The sequence below is a fragment of the Meles meles genome, chromosome 6 (genome assembly GCF_922984935.1).
Source record: "Meles meles chromosome 6, mMelMel3.1 paternal haplotype, whole genome shotgun sequence".
In the NCBI taxonomy this organism is placed as follows: Eukaryota; Metazoa; Chordata; class Mammalia; order Carnivora; family Mustelidae; genus Meles; species Meles meles.
The window spans coordinates 112,901,081-112,914,996 of NC_060071.1; positions in this window are offsets into that span (position 1 = coordinate 112,901,081).

Genomic DNA, 13,916 nt, shown 5'->3' on the forward strand with positions numbered 1-13,916 from the left:
GATTATACTCCATGTTATTTTCCAGCATTGTATATTCAGGAATTTTGCAAATGTCCTGTGAGTGAAAATGTGTGATATGTATAATCTTTTAAGTTAAAAATACTGATGCTAGCCCAAATAAACTTTCATTTATTAGAATGTATGCTACCGCATTAGCTACTAAACAAAATTATTTCCCCTGATTTCAGATGTTCCTGATAGTAGATAGGGCAGTTTTCATAATATGGACATTGGACAGAGCTCCTGGGATTTAAACATTCTAGTGTTGGGGCACTAGGAGGTATCATTGGCCCCTTGTGTACTAGGTTATTTGCTAGAACTTGTCTGATCATTAACACTTACAAACATTGTAAAGCTGACACATTGAGTTTGCCCTCTGTTTTTTCATAATAATACTTAAAATATCATTTCATTTGTACAGTGAAGAAACTATCTTAAGATGGTAAGTGCCTTGCCCACATTCAGAGTTAGTAAGTGATGCATCTGGGATACAGATTTAGGGCTCTTGCCTATAATTTCAGTTTCATTTTATATAAGCCAACAAAAATGGAAATCCAGAGGAGTACTTCTCACTTGAAGCAGTAAAACCCTATTTTGTAGTGGCGTGGCAGTAAGGAAAGGTTAAAACCAGTTGAGTCTCAGTGCAGGGTGGTGCTCTGGGTTGTAAAATAGGTCGGTTCCATGATGGCTTCATATACAGGTTTGGGTCTTCAGGAAAAGCTTTATTTCAGTGTGGGAACTGTTCACCAGTCAGGTTCTCAGATGTCAGCCAAGGGCTAGCCTTGCAAACAGGCCTTTCTAAGGACTGCAATCTCAGGCCTATGCTGCTGCCTTTTCTCTACACTGTTTCATTTCATTTTTCACTGTTTCAAATAATGCTGTGTTGATTTTTTTTTTTTTTTTATTTTTGATTTTGGCTCACTTAGGTTGGTATTTCTGTTAGATAAATCTACATATGAATTTGCATGTCGGACAGTGTATGTGTGTACATATACATATACATATAGAATTTTAATTACTGCCAAATCGAACAAAAATATTGCCAATTTACAGTCCTACTAACAGTATTTACAAGGGACTCTCCACATCTCCATTACACTTGTTACCAATCTGTAATTTTTCCAGTTAAACGTACCCTGAATCTTAACAGCAGAAATGGTAGAAAGACAGTTAAGAGTAACAAAAATTTTTTTAAGGTTTTATTTATTTGACAGAGCCCACAAGCAGGGAGAAGCAGGCTCCCTGCTTAGCAGGGAGACCTGATACAGGACTTGATCCCAGGACCCTGGGATCATTACCTGGGCAGAAAGAAGCCGCTAACCAACTGAGACACCCAGGCACCCCAAGAGTAACAAAATTGTATTAAACAACTGTGAGTTGTGAAATTGAAGCTTATTAAATAGAATTCAAATAGAAGATATTTGTGTTTAACAGTGGGCTTTCAGAATTAAAACGTGGGGTCATAATACTAGCTACCTATTAAATTAAGCTATTTGTATTGTCATCCTGATTGTAATAAAATAACTATACCAAGTCATAAATACATAATTTTAATATTAAGTAGTGACTAATGTTTTGTGAAGAAAATGAGTTATGTGGCAGTGTTTGTAGCCACAAGATGTATTTTAAAACCCTTCCACTTTCAGACATCTTAATATAGGAACATACTCTTCAAAGTAGAGACTTGGAATCATAGTAGTTTTAATGTTATATGCCAGGTTTACTTGGAGTATCTAAAACCACGAATGAAAGAAGCAGAACCATAAAGGAAATGGAGGTTGTACACATTCTGATAGGGAAATATTTTTTACTTTGGGGATGAAGTATTGTGATTTATGGAATGTCTTAAGAAAGCTACTCGGAAACATGCGGTTCTCTATGAGAAATTATAGCGCATTTGTTTTCTGGTACTCTTGAGTTTATGTTGTAAGCAGACCTATGATCCCATTTGGGTTTATAACCCCTTCTTAATGCCTCAAAGGTCTGTGAGTGGATATATTTATTGTGGAGAAACACCCCCAATCTCTTTAGTACCCAATTAAAGTGCTTATTCCCTGAAACACACAGTTGTACCATCTGCAAGCTATTTTCTACTGCCAAAGGAGAGATAAGGAACCAACTTTCAGGCAAAGACTTTGTCTCCTTAACAGAGATTCCCAGAACAGTGGTATAATAGGAAAATGTATTAAAAATGCATTTATCTAAATGATTTGACTAACTGTAATTTTCCTGACCTAGAAAGTAGAAAGTCAAATATCTGTATCCTAGTTCTGCACCGATTCATTATATACCCTTTAAAAATTACTTTTTGTTTAAGTCCTTTTCTCAGCTATAAATTCAAGATAATGTAGAACTACCTTAGAGACTTGTCACAAATATCTAGAGCTGCATAGTGCTTTGAAAGCACAAAGATACAAAATTCTAAACTTCAAAATAATGACTACTGGAAGTACAAGATTTTTTTTTTTTTTAAGATTTTATTTATTTGAGAGAGCATGAGAGGGGAGAAGGTTAGAGGAAGGAGCAGACTCCCCGTGGAGTTGGGAAGCCCCATGCGGGACTGGATCCTGGGACTCCGGGATCATGACCTGAGCCGAAGGCAGTTGCTCAACCAACTGAGCAAACCAGGCACCCTGGAAGTACAAGATTTTAAAAAATATTTGGATGCCAAGGAAGCCAGAGTGATTATTAGTGTTTAATGTGACTTTTTTTTTTCCTTAGAGATTTTATTTATTTCAGAGAGAGGGAGAGAGAGCAAGCCAGAGGAGGGGCAGAGAGAGAGGGGGGAGCAGACTCCCTGCTGAACAAGGTGGGTGCTGGGCTTGAATCCAGGACCCTGGGATCATGACGTGAGCTGAAGGCAGATACTTAAGTGATTGAGCCACCAAGGCATCCCTGCTTAGTGTTATTTTTGATGCAGATTTTTTTAAGTCAATAATCAGAAACTTCTGTGTTTACACGGATTTTCAGATTGACAAGAGCTCTCATAATTCAATCCACAATTTAAGAAGCTCCTGGTTTCCTTTATTCACATTGCATCAGGTACAATATAGATCATCTCCCTAATAACCTATTTTGGTTATGACAAAAAGATTCACAAATACATAGATAAAATACTGTTAATTGAGGTATATTTAAAAATGAAATTAATGAACTGAAATTTGCTTTCACGTAAAGAGCCTGGGAAAATAAGCAGAGTTGTTGGGGCGCCTGGGTGGCTCTGTGGGTTAAAGCTTCTGCCTTTGGCTCAGGTCATGATCCCAGGGTCCTGGAATAGAGTCCGCATTGGGCTTTCTGCTCCACGGGGAGCCTGCTTCCTCCTCTCTCTCTGCCTGCCTCTCTGCCTAGTTGTGATTTCTCTCCGTCAAATAAATAAAATATTAAAAAATAAAATGAAATACGCAGAGTTGTTAATGCCTTCCTAACAATTACAATTTGAAGAATGCTTGCTTTTTAAATGGAATAGAGAAGACTGTGGGTGCTTAACTATTCATATTTTCATTTATCTTCTGAACAGCTCTGTAGTAATTTTCATTGCACATTTTAGAAGTTCCCTGTATTAAAGTAAACGCCAAAACCTCAGACCGTATAGCCCTTTCTCGTGTGGTAATATTTTTTTTTAATGCCTGAATTATTTGGTTTAATGTGCTGTATATTGCAGGGCCGATTTTTTTTTTTTTTTTAAGATAAATTTGGACAAGCTCCTTTTGGTTGCAAGGAACAAAGGCAACATTCGTATTATCTTATATGCTGGAGGCTTATTTTCAGAATATAGAGGACAGTCATCTCCTCCGAGGCACAGCTGCTTAGCTGAAAAATGACTTTTTGTCACATAGTGAACACAGCAGCTCAGACGGCTGTGTCCTCATCTTTGAAATGGCTGTCCACTGCTGGATCGCATGCTCTTCTTCATGTACTTTCCAGCTTCTCTCTGCATTTCTGTGTGCTGCTACTACTGCTCCTCAAAGAGGAGCTGAATAAACCAAAAGAGATCTTTCTGATTCGGCACAGATGATGCTGATGGGTCATTCTGACCTCCCATATGTCTTCCCAAAGGATGGCTGCCCTCAATGATGGCCTAGGTCCCTGGTGCAACCAGCTGTGGCCAGTGGAGCTGGGTCACAAGCCACAGGGCACAGCAAATCATGTGGAGGGACCCAACTCAGTTTTCTTTACAAGAGGCATGTGGGACAGGCCTTTTGAATCTCAAGAACTTCTCAGTTGGTCCATGATTTGATTAAAATGATAAGGATGTTATAACATTATCATCAATACTGCCACTAAGTGAAGTAATCAAGTAGCAAAAATTTCACTTGACAACAGGAACAAGGCACAGTGGTGAAGAGAAATTGGTCAGGGGCCAGACTGTCTGGTTTGGTCTGAGATTGCAGTGTGACCCCCGTGCCTTCATAAAATCCACTTGTACATCCACTCAGTGTAATTCCATTTAAGCCCCCTTCTCTCCTTTGTGATGTTGTTGTATGTTTTACTTCTGTACATTACAAACCTCATTATACATTTTAATTTTTGCTTAAAGAAAAAATAAAAAATGTATTACATTTACCCACATATGAGCCTTTTCTAGCGCTCTTTTTTTCCTGCATGCAAATCTATGCTTGCATTTGGTATAATTTTCCTTTAGTCTGAAGAACTTTTAATATGAATTTCTTGTTCAGCTCTGTTGGAGACAACATTCTTTCAGCTATTGTTTGTCTGAAAATGTCTTTATTTCACCTATATTTTTGAAAGATATTTTTGCTGGAATTAGAATTCTAGGTTAACAGCTTTTTCTTTCACCACTTTAAAGATTATTCTATTATCTTTAGCCCTCTTCCTTGCATCTGATGTGACACAAGTTTTACGTTCATAGTTTCCATTTTCACTGCTATTCCCTTGTATAGGACATGCTGTCTTTCTCTGGCTGCTTTTATGATTTTGTCTTTATTTTTGGTTTTCAGCAGTTTGATAGGATGTGCCTGCTGTGGTTTATTTTCTCCATGTGTCCTACATGTCATACCAGTCTCACTCTTTAGGATTCCAAGTACATGTGTGTTGACTGCTTGATACAGTCCCATGGGTCATCATGGATTTTCCCCCCAATATTTTTTTCTCTGTGCTTCAGACAGGATGATTCTTTTAACTTTTTCAGGCTGATGAGTCCTTAATTATAATGGATTCAATCTGAAGTCAGTCTCTTCCAATAACTTAAATTTTAGGTGTTGGATTTTTCAATTTTAGGATGTCCCCTTGGTTCCTTATCATGGTTTTCAAATTTCCATTGAAATTCTCCATTTTTTTTTTTTACCCATTATTTCCATCTGTTACTACAGATTGTTCAATATACTTACCTAGTTATTTTCCAGTCTTTGCTAGTTCCAACATTTGGGTCATCCCTGTATGTGTTTCTGTTGGCTGATTTTTTTTTCCCTATTGACTAAGGGGCATAATTTCCTGTTTCCTTCCTTGTCTAGTAATTTTTTATTATATAATGATACATGTTAGAGACTCTGGATTAAAGAATTTTTTTTTAAGGTTTTATTTATTTATTTGACAGAGATCACAAGCAGGCAGAGAGGCAGGCAGAGAGAGAGGAGGAAGCAGGCTCCCTGCCGAGCAGAGAGCCAGATTGCCGGGCTCGATCCCAGGACCCTGGGATCATGACCTGAGCCGAAGTCAGAGGCTTTAACCCACTGAGCCACCCAGGCGCCCCCCGCTAAAGAATGTTTTGTTCTAGGAAGCAGGTGAATTACTGATAGAGCACCTTGAGCTTGTGGAGATTTGATTGTAGGCTTTGCTGGGGTGATCTATTTTGGTTTTGTCCCTACTTTTAGGAAAAATACCTCAGCCCTGGTATGTGGCTCTTACTTCTAAGGTGTGGCCCTTAGGAAGTTATTCACAGAGTGATGTGGAGTGTCTCAAGCAGAACTTGAATTTAGAGCTCTTCAGCCGTTCACCTGTCTTGGCATCATTGGAGTTCTTGCCTGCTGGTACCCCAAGAGGTAAGGGCATTTTACACTCACATTTTGGGGTTGCCCTCTCTGTCATCTCTGCTTTAGGGGGTTTCCCATCTTGATGTCTAACCACTCTGACAACCCAGGCTTCCTCCTCTGACTCCTTAGGTGAGGAAGACTTAGCCTTTCTGCCTGTTTCAAGCAGGGCTGTGCCCTCAGGAGTGAAGTTGTATAAACACAGATCACTCCTTTCAAGGGTTGCATCTGCCTAGGGTTTTATCACAGAAATGAATGATGTGATAGCCTCCAGTCACCCATGTAAATCTCGTCTTCACAGGATTTGTGCCCTGAGTGTGTCCCAGGTTCCCAAGGTTCTACTTAGTATTCGTGGAGACTTAATAACGCATGTAGGTCCCCCAAGTATATCTGATCATAATTTAGTGTGATACTAACCTAATGTATTGAAAGAAGTTGGTGCACTTCTGAAAATGCAAAAAATTCCTGATTTTTCAAGGAAGTTAATCTTCCCAAAATGCTAAGCACTACAGAATTATCAAATTATGTTATTAATTTGCTTTTGGTTGCAAGCAGCAAAGCCTGATCATCAGACTAATTACAGATTATGCATGAGGGAAACTTTTTTATATATACCAGTCTTCTTTTAAGTGCTTTAATATGAGGCTTTAAAAAAATCTTATTTAAGATAACAAAAACAGAAAAGAGAAAGCCTTCATATAATTACATTATCTACAGGCTGATTTCAAATACCTTATTACCATAGTACCTAATTAATTGGGCTACGTGAGCTTAACTATTTTTAGAGACGTCAACACCCAAAGATTTGTTGAACTTCCTACAGTGTATATAATTTAAATAAAAGGAATTTTGCTAAAGTCTCACAAATTGTTAACTCTTCTGCCTTTGTTAAATGTTTTAAACAGTTGGTTTATCTCTTAGTTTCTTGCAGCATAATTGGCATACTGACTTCCTTGCTAACTTTATACACCATTTTATTACACGTGGTTAACTGAAAGTATTCTCTTGTAAACTTAAGTATTGCCTATACATTAAGCATTGCCTATAAAATTTCCCACCAGATAATTTCCCCAATTTTAGCATTGCGTTTAAAAACAAAATATCCCAGGGTACCCGTGTGGCTCAGTTGGTTGAGCAACAGACTCTGGATTTCAGCTCCTGTCAAGGTCTCAGGATCCACCAGGCCTCTGGGTCTGCGCCCAGCAGGGAGTCTACCTCAGATTCTCTTTCCCTCTCTCTCTCCCACACCCCCAACTAGCATGCTCTCTCTTTCTAATAAACAAATAAACCTTTAAAAAACAAACAAAAACAACAAAATATCCTGTCCTTTATTTAGGGGCTATATGTTTGGAAAGTCATTCTGTTTTTAAGGTGAATCAACCATCAAAAAATACATCTTATCTTCTTTAGTGTCCCCACTGACACCTAACAAAATACCAAATTATTAACAAAGTTACCCATATACTGTATATGTTGTACTGGTAAATAACTATTAAACTTCTTTCTGAAAATTCTTTATGTTTACAAATATGATTAATTCACAAAACTACACTCTATAGAATCAGGATCCTATCTCTTCATAATGTTTCTGTATCTCTGTAACTGGGACTTACTGCTTCAGAGAAGAAAATGAAAAATGTAGAGTGTCTCCTAAGGGCTGTATAGTCAGAAATTTCTTTGTCCTCTGGTGGATTTACACACTTTCCCTGATACCAGATTTTGATGAAATGAGAAGAGTATCTTTAGTAATTTATAAAGCCTGGGTGATTAGCCTGGGTGAACTCAAACAAGGCAAGCATGGGCTTCCAGTTAGCTGCTTTAGGCTAGAATTTGTAGCACCAAGGGCAACTGAGTCCAAGCCAGGCCATAGCTGATTCCATTGAGTTTTTAATTTCTACTTTGTTTTCTCACTTCTGAGATTTTTATGCGTGTCTGGGTATTTTTGATACTCTCTTATTCTTTGTTTTTTAAAGTTCAACTTTTATTTCATTAAGTATTTCAAACAATTATTTTTCCATTCTGTATCTGATGATTTCAGTATCTGAAATTCTATAAGTCAGTCTATAATTTGTTGTTTCTGATAACTCTCACTCATGGTGGTTTTTATCCTCATTGTATTTAGAGCTTATATTTTCTGGAATCTAATATGTGGGATCCTGTGGGCCTAATAGGAGATGTTTTTCTTTAGAGAGGACTTCTGTCTATGCCTGCTGTGAGCCCGGAATACTACGCTTCTGGTACGCACAAGGTCCGCGGAATGTCAGGTTAAGCTCCAAGTCCGGCCTCTGGATTGCAGGATCTACCAAGTCAATTCCACTATGCTGGTCTCTATTCTACTTTTTTACAACCTACTGCCTCCTGCTCTGGTTTCAGCTCATTGTTTTCTTTTCCCCTTGGAGATCTTCCTGACTTTCTAGTGAGTGCAGGAATGCACGAAAATGTAGTGTAATTTACTGCACGAAAAGGACAGTAATTTATCCAGGAAGAGTAAGAATGCCCTTTGAAAGTACTTGATTTGTCATTCTGCCAGACGTAGAAGTCCCAGGAGGTATTATTTATCATCATTTTGCAGAAGAGGATACAAAGGCACAACCATGGTAAGTAACTTGACCCGTATCGCAGAGCTGGTGAGTGATGAAGACATTATTGGATGGACCCATGTGGGCTGGCTCCGGAGCCTACATGTTTCCCCACCACACGGGTGAGTCTGAATCTCAGAGGAGATTGCACAACGTATTGCAGAGAACTGGTTGGTGAGACCAGGAGAGATTACAGGGTACTGAGGGAGCGTATAGGATGGAGCCGTGAACTGGGGTTGGAGCACCAAACATAACGGCACTCTGAAGGGGCTGAGGAATGCTGGAGAAGAACCGTTGATAATGAAGTGAAATGTAGGTGGAAATTGAGGAAAAGGAAGTGTCGCAGGAGCCAAGGGAGTAGAATCTTAAGGATGGAGTGGTAAGTAGTGTCATAACACACAGCGGTATGATACAATATTGAAAATTATCCTTTGAGTTTGGCAATTAGGCCATTCCCTTTACTGAGAGAGCTAAAGACTGAATGTTGTATCACCTCCACATTCTTCCGTTGAAACCTAATCCCCTCTGTGATGGTTATTGGGAGGCGGGGCCTTGGGAGACAATTAGGTCACGAGGGCGGAGCCCTCACAAATGGGATTAGTGAATTTACCCGAGAGACCCCAGAGAGCTGTCTTTCCTCTTCCACAGTGCGAGGACACAGAAGACCGCCCTTTGTGAACCAGGAAGAGGCCTCTTTCTAGACACTGGGTCTGCTGATGCCTCAATCTTCAACTATGCAGCCTCCAGAACCGTAAGAAATACCTGTTGTTTAAACAACCCAGTTTATGGTAAGTTTGTTATAGAAGCCCAAAGAGATCAAGGCAAAGGGCTAATTTTAGTGGTGGGTTGAGGATTAAATTGGAAGTACTGCACTGTGGATGGGAAGTAGGGATTGTTCCTTTATTCCTTTTTTTTAAAAAAGATTTTATTTATTAATTTGACAGAGATCACAAGTAAGCAGAGAGGCAGGTGGGGTTGGAGGTGGGGGGGAGGCAGGCTCCCCGCTGAGCAGAGAGCCTGATATGGGGCTTATCATCAGGACCCTGAGATCACGACCTGAGCGGAAGGCAGAGGCAGGGATCGTTCTTTTCGGAAGTTTGCATGAACATGAAGACAAACTGGTTCAGTGAGAGGGAAGCCCAAGACGAAAAGGTCAAGATGTTTATAGGTTTAGAAAACAGAACAAAGGAGAATGATACACAAAATGACTTACTAAAACTATAACATGTATTCCAGCCTGAAATACATTAATATTGCAAATCCCGTTTTGAAACTTACATATCCCCTTATAGTCATCCAGCTCTATTCTCCTGTGTCCAGAAGAAAAAATATTAACTACCCTGAGGTAGAGTGAAGTGGGTGTTTTGTCTCCTGACAACCATAAAGCTCTCCTTGTCTAAGAGTTATTCAAATAAAATACAGCTTTGAAAAATCCTATCCTATACTTCTAGATAAAATAAGTACTTTGACAAAGAATGAAAGTTACTTAAGCCTGGAGAGAAGAAAGAAACTCTGTGGCCCTATGAGTCCTTAGAGCTTTTTCTTACTATATGAGGAATTAATTACTGAGAATTATGGCCAGTTCTCTATCTTTATGAAGGATTAAAAGAAAAGAATGGACTTTAATTTTTAAAGGGATGACTTTAATTAAGTCTGAGTAAAAGCCACTTATTGAAAAGGTTTGTTAACACTGAATTTCTTTCCTAATGGCCGAATTCTCAGCATTTGTAACTTATCAGTGCTTCTGGAGCAGAATCTCCCAGATCTGACATTCCTGGTCTCCAGGTGCTGACATCCCTGTCACCAGCCACTGTTACTTGGGTCAGAGGTTGGCTAATTTTAGGTTGTGCTGGAAACACCTGAGGAGCTCATTTAATAAGCAGATCCTAGGGCCCCATTGCTACAGCTTCTGCTCCAGTGAGTGCTGGGTGGGGCCTGAGAATTGGCATTTGTAACAAGTTCTCTCCATGATTCTGGACCAGGTGGTCTGAGGCCCAGCGCTGGTGAACGCTGGCCTCTGCTTATCTTTGGCAAAAACAGAGAATAGCTTTTCAGATGCATTTCGCTGCCTCTGCCCTTGCCCTCCTCCAAGCACATTTGATATTAGGGTGAGTATGTATTGCTTGAGATTCTTAGTATTCTATAACTGTGTACTGATTTCTGAAATGAGGTGATCAAACATTTTGGAACTTTTTTCAAATGACTGCAAAAATGTACCTAAAAAAAAAAAAAGAAATTAATGTCGTGTACGTCAGAGTCTTGAACAGCAAAGTCATCCTTTTGACCCATTTGTCTTGCTGGTTTCCAGACCGTCTCCTTTCCCAGACTGGTTATCTTCCCTTACCTCTTCTGAATTCCTCCCTTACACATTCTTAAATACTGACCTGGAACCAGGTATAGACTAGCTAAGGGAGCGAGACAGTGACCCAAACGCTGTGGCTTTCTGGTGAGTGAGTCTTTCCAATGTCTGCTGGAAGTTTCTTTTCTTTTTTATAGAGTATTTATTTATTTATTTCTCTCTCTCTCTCACACACACACACACACAAAACACACACACAGAGCACAAGCAGAGGGGTGGCAGAGGGAGAGGGAGAAGCAGGCTCCCTGCTGAGCAGAGGGCCTGATGTGGGGCTTGATTCCAGCACCCTGGGATCATGACCTGAGCGGAAGGCAGATGCTTAACCAGCTGAGCCCCCCAGGCACCCCTGAACTGCAGGCTGGGACCAGGCCTTGTCCTCTACTTCCCAGACCAGACTTCCACCTGACAAGCCCGGTCACACTTCTGCGCATTCCCAGTGTGACTTGCAACGGTTCCATCAGAACACGATGCTATTTACTACCTAATGGCTACATTTTAAAAGTTTTATTTGTTTATTAGCATAATCCATGTCTTAGGGAATGTTCTGGAAGTATTTGTGTTCAAAAGCTTACAACAGATATAGAAATTGAATGAAAATCAAAGGCAGGTTTTATAAAAAACAATAAAAATTTCCTCTCTTGTCAGATAAAATGCTCATTAGCTCGCAGCCTACACACACAAGTCATAGTTAAAATGATTTTTCTGTTTTCACCTACTCTAACAAAGACACAAAGCAAGAGCTATTTCAACCAAGAATAGTCTCCACGATGACACAGACCCACTGAGCGGGCGGCTGCAGCCCCTCACCCTGGCCTGCTCTCATTTCCTGTCTATAGCCACAGTTAATTAAGGCAACAGGATGTGGTCATAGGCCAAGGGTCAGAGAGCCTAGATGGTAATTTCCACGCAATGTGTGTAAGAGGGATTCGTCCTTTGTTATTTTGGAAATGAACTCAAGCTCTGTGGGTGGTGACATTTGCCTCACAATTATGGCCAATAATAAGTCAGAAGAGCCCTGCAATAATCACATATTACCTCAGCCAAAACACTTGGTAAGCTCCTGGGGCCTGTCCTTTCTGTCCGGACCCCCTTTATGTATGCGCAGTCCAAAGGGCTAATGTTCTCACAGACACCCCCCTTCCTCCCCACCTTCCTCCCCACCCACCTCCCCACCCTCCTCTCTGTCTCCAGGCCCTGAGCCCCTGCACAGCCTCCCAGTCCCACCTGACTCCCTCTGTAGCTCCTCTTATCCCTCCAGCCCCCCTGAACCACATGGCTCTCTATTTCAGGGACACAGCAATCTAGAATTCCTCCCTCTTTTTGGCCTCCAAGCCCTGTCCTCTTCCACTGCCTACTCTCCTCAGCCATGCTGGAGAAAGCTTACACATGGCCGCCTTCCCTGCCGTGCTCCTGAGGTCCAGTTCCAGGTAGGCCCTGTCTGTAGCCTCTTCTGTTTGTGCTTTAGGTTCCCTCTCAGCTTTCCACTCTAAGTCCTCTACCTCCTCTCTGCTTCCTTCCTTCTTGTAAGCACATGTCCTTACAGGATCCTGAACTCTGGGGCCATACAGCATGCCTGAACTCCTTCAACCTCCCTCTTCCAACCCCAGAACCCCTTGGTATCATTACTCTCTATCCCTCAACCTATGTTTCGGAGACTGAAAATGTGCCTAAGCCAGAACTCTGCCTATGCTGGCAATGCCAGCCACTCTTTCAACCAACGCCCAGTCCTGCCTCAATATTTTAGATCCTTCCTCTCCAGGCACTCTTCTTCTCCCCTTGAAATTGTACTAATATCTTCACTTGATACTGACTTGTGTGTTTTTTTCGTTCCTGTTACATAATTCCACTTACTGTGTGGGTCTCCCTGTCTCTAACTAGACTTTGGCATCTATAGCCCAAGGTTGTATAGAACACCAAAGAAACCAGAATCTTGGCTTTTGAATTTCAGAAGCAAAAGTCCATGAACAAGACACAGAGATGTGCAAGAATATAGAATGTTTTAAGAGTCCATTTTCCAGCCTCTTAGGAGATGAATTTCCTCAGCTTTGGAGAGAGGAAGAGTTATAAGGAGAGCAAGGAGCTGAGATCCTACTGAGGTGTGAGAAGGCAATGGCAGATACCGATGGCGTGCCCAACAGGCTTTCCCTACCCACTTTCTTTTCCAACAGAACCCACCTCATGTCATAGAAGCTGAAGTCAACAGACACTTGCTCTCCCAGCCCCCCATTGCAGCTAGAATGGAAGGAGGAGGGGTTTGAGGGCTTTCTACAAAGATGTCTCCCCTGATTAAAAAAAGAGAGAGAGAGAAGAAGGAATACCCCATCCCCCAACTTCTGGAATGCCATGGAGGATATGAGGTGTTTGTGTTGTGTCAGTCTTCTTGTCCACAAAGTAAGGATGGCAGAGTAGGAAGACGGAAAGATTCTGAGTTTTCACTGACTTGGGATTCACCACTTTTGGCTTCCTTGTTATGTGATGTTATGTAATAAGATGTTTCTACTGTTTAAGGCACCCTCTGCAGTTATGTGTAGTTAAAAACATCCTGTACCCATTCCCACCATTTCTTAGAGAACCCATTGCCAGGGGGATGAGAGAACTTTCAGATAGGTTAGAAAAGTCCCATGGGGACATTTGTCTTATATTAAATGTCTTGTTGGCAAACCGTGCAGAGTTCCCCTTTGTCACCACAGTAAGGGGACAGTAAGAAAGGCGAGGTTGGATGGCCCATTCAGAAAGACCCAAGGCTTTCTTAGAGGTTTCTCTGTTGCCCCAGAATGGCCTGGGCAGAGAACCAGACTTCCCCACAAGAACAATGGAAATTTCAAGGGGGAGCGTCAGCCCCAGAGAGGTTCTGGGTGTGGGTGAGAGGACAGAGCAGCAGACGCATCCTCATGGACTGACACCTGGAGGCCAGCCACCGCTGAGGAGGACTAATGGGCTCTGGACGCCAGACATTAGAGGCCCCTCATAGTGTGAGATGGTGCCTGAAGG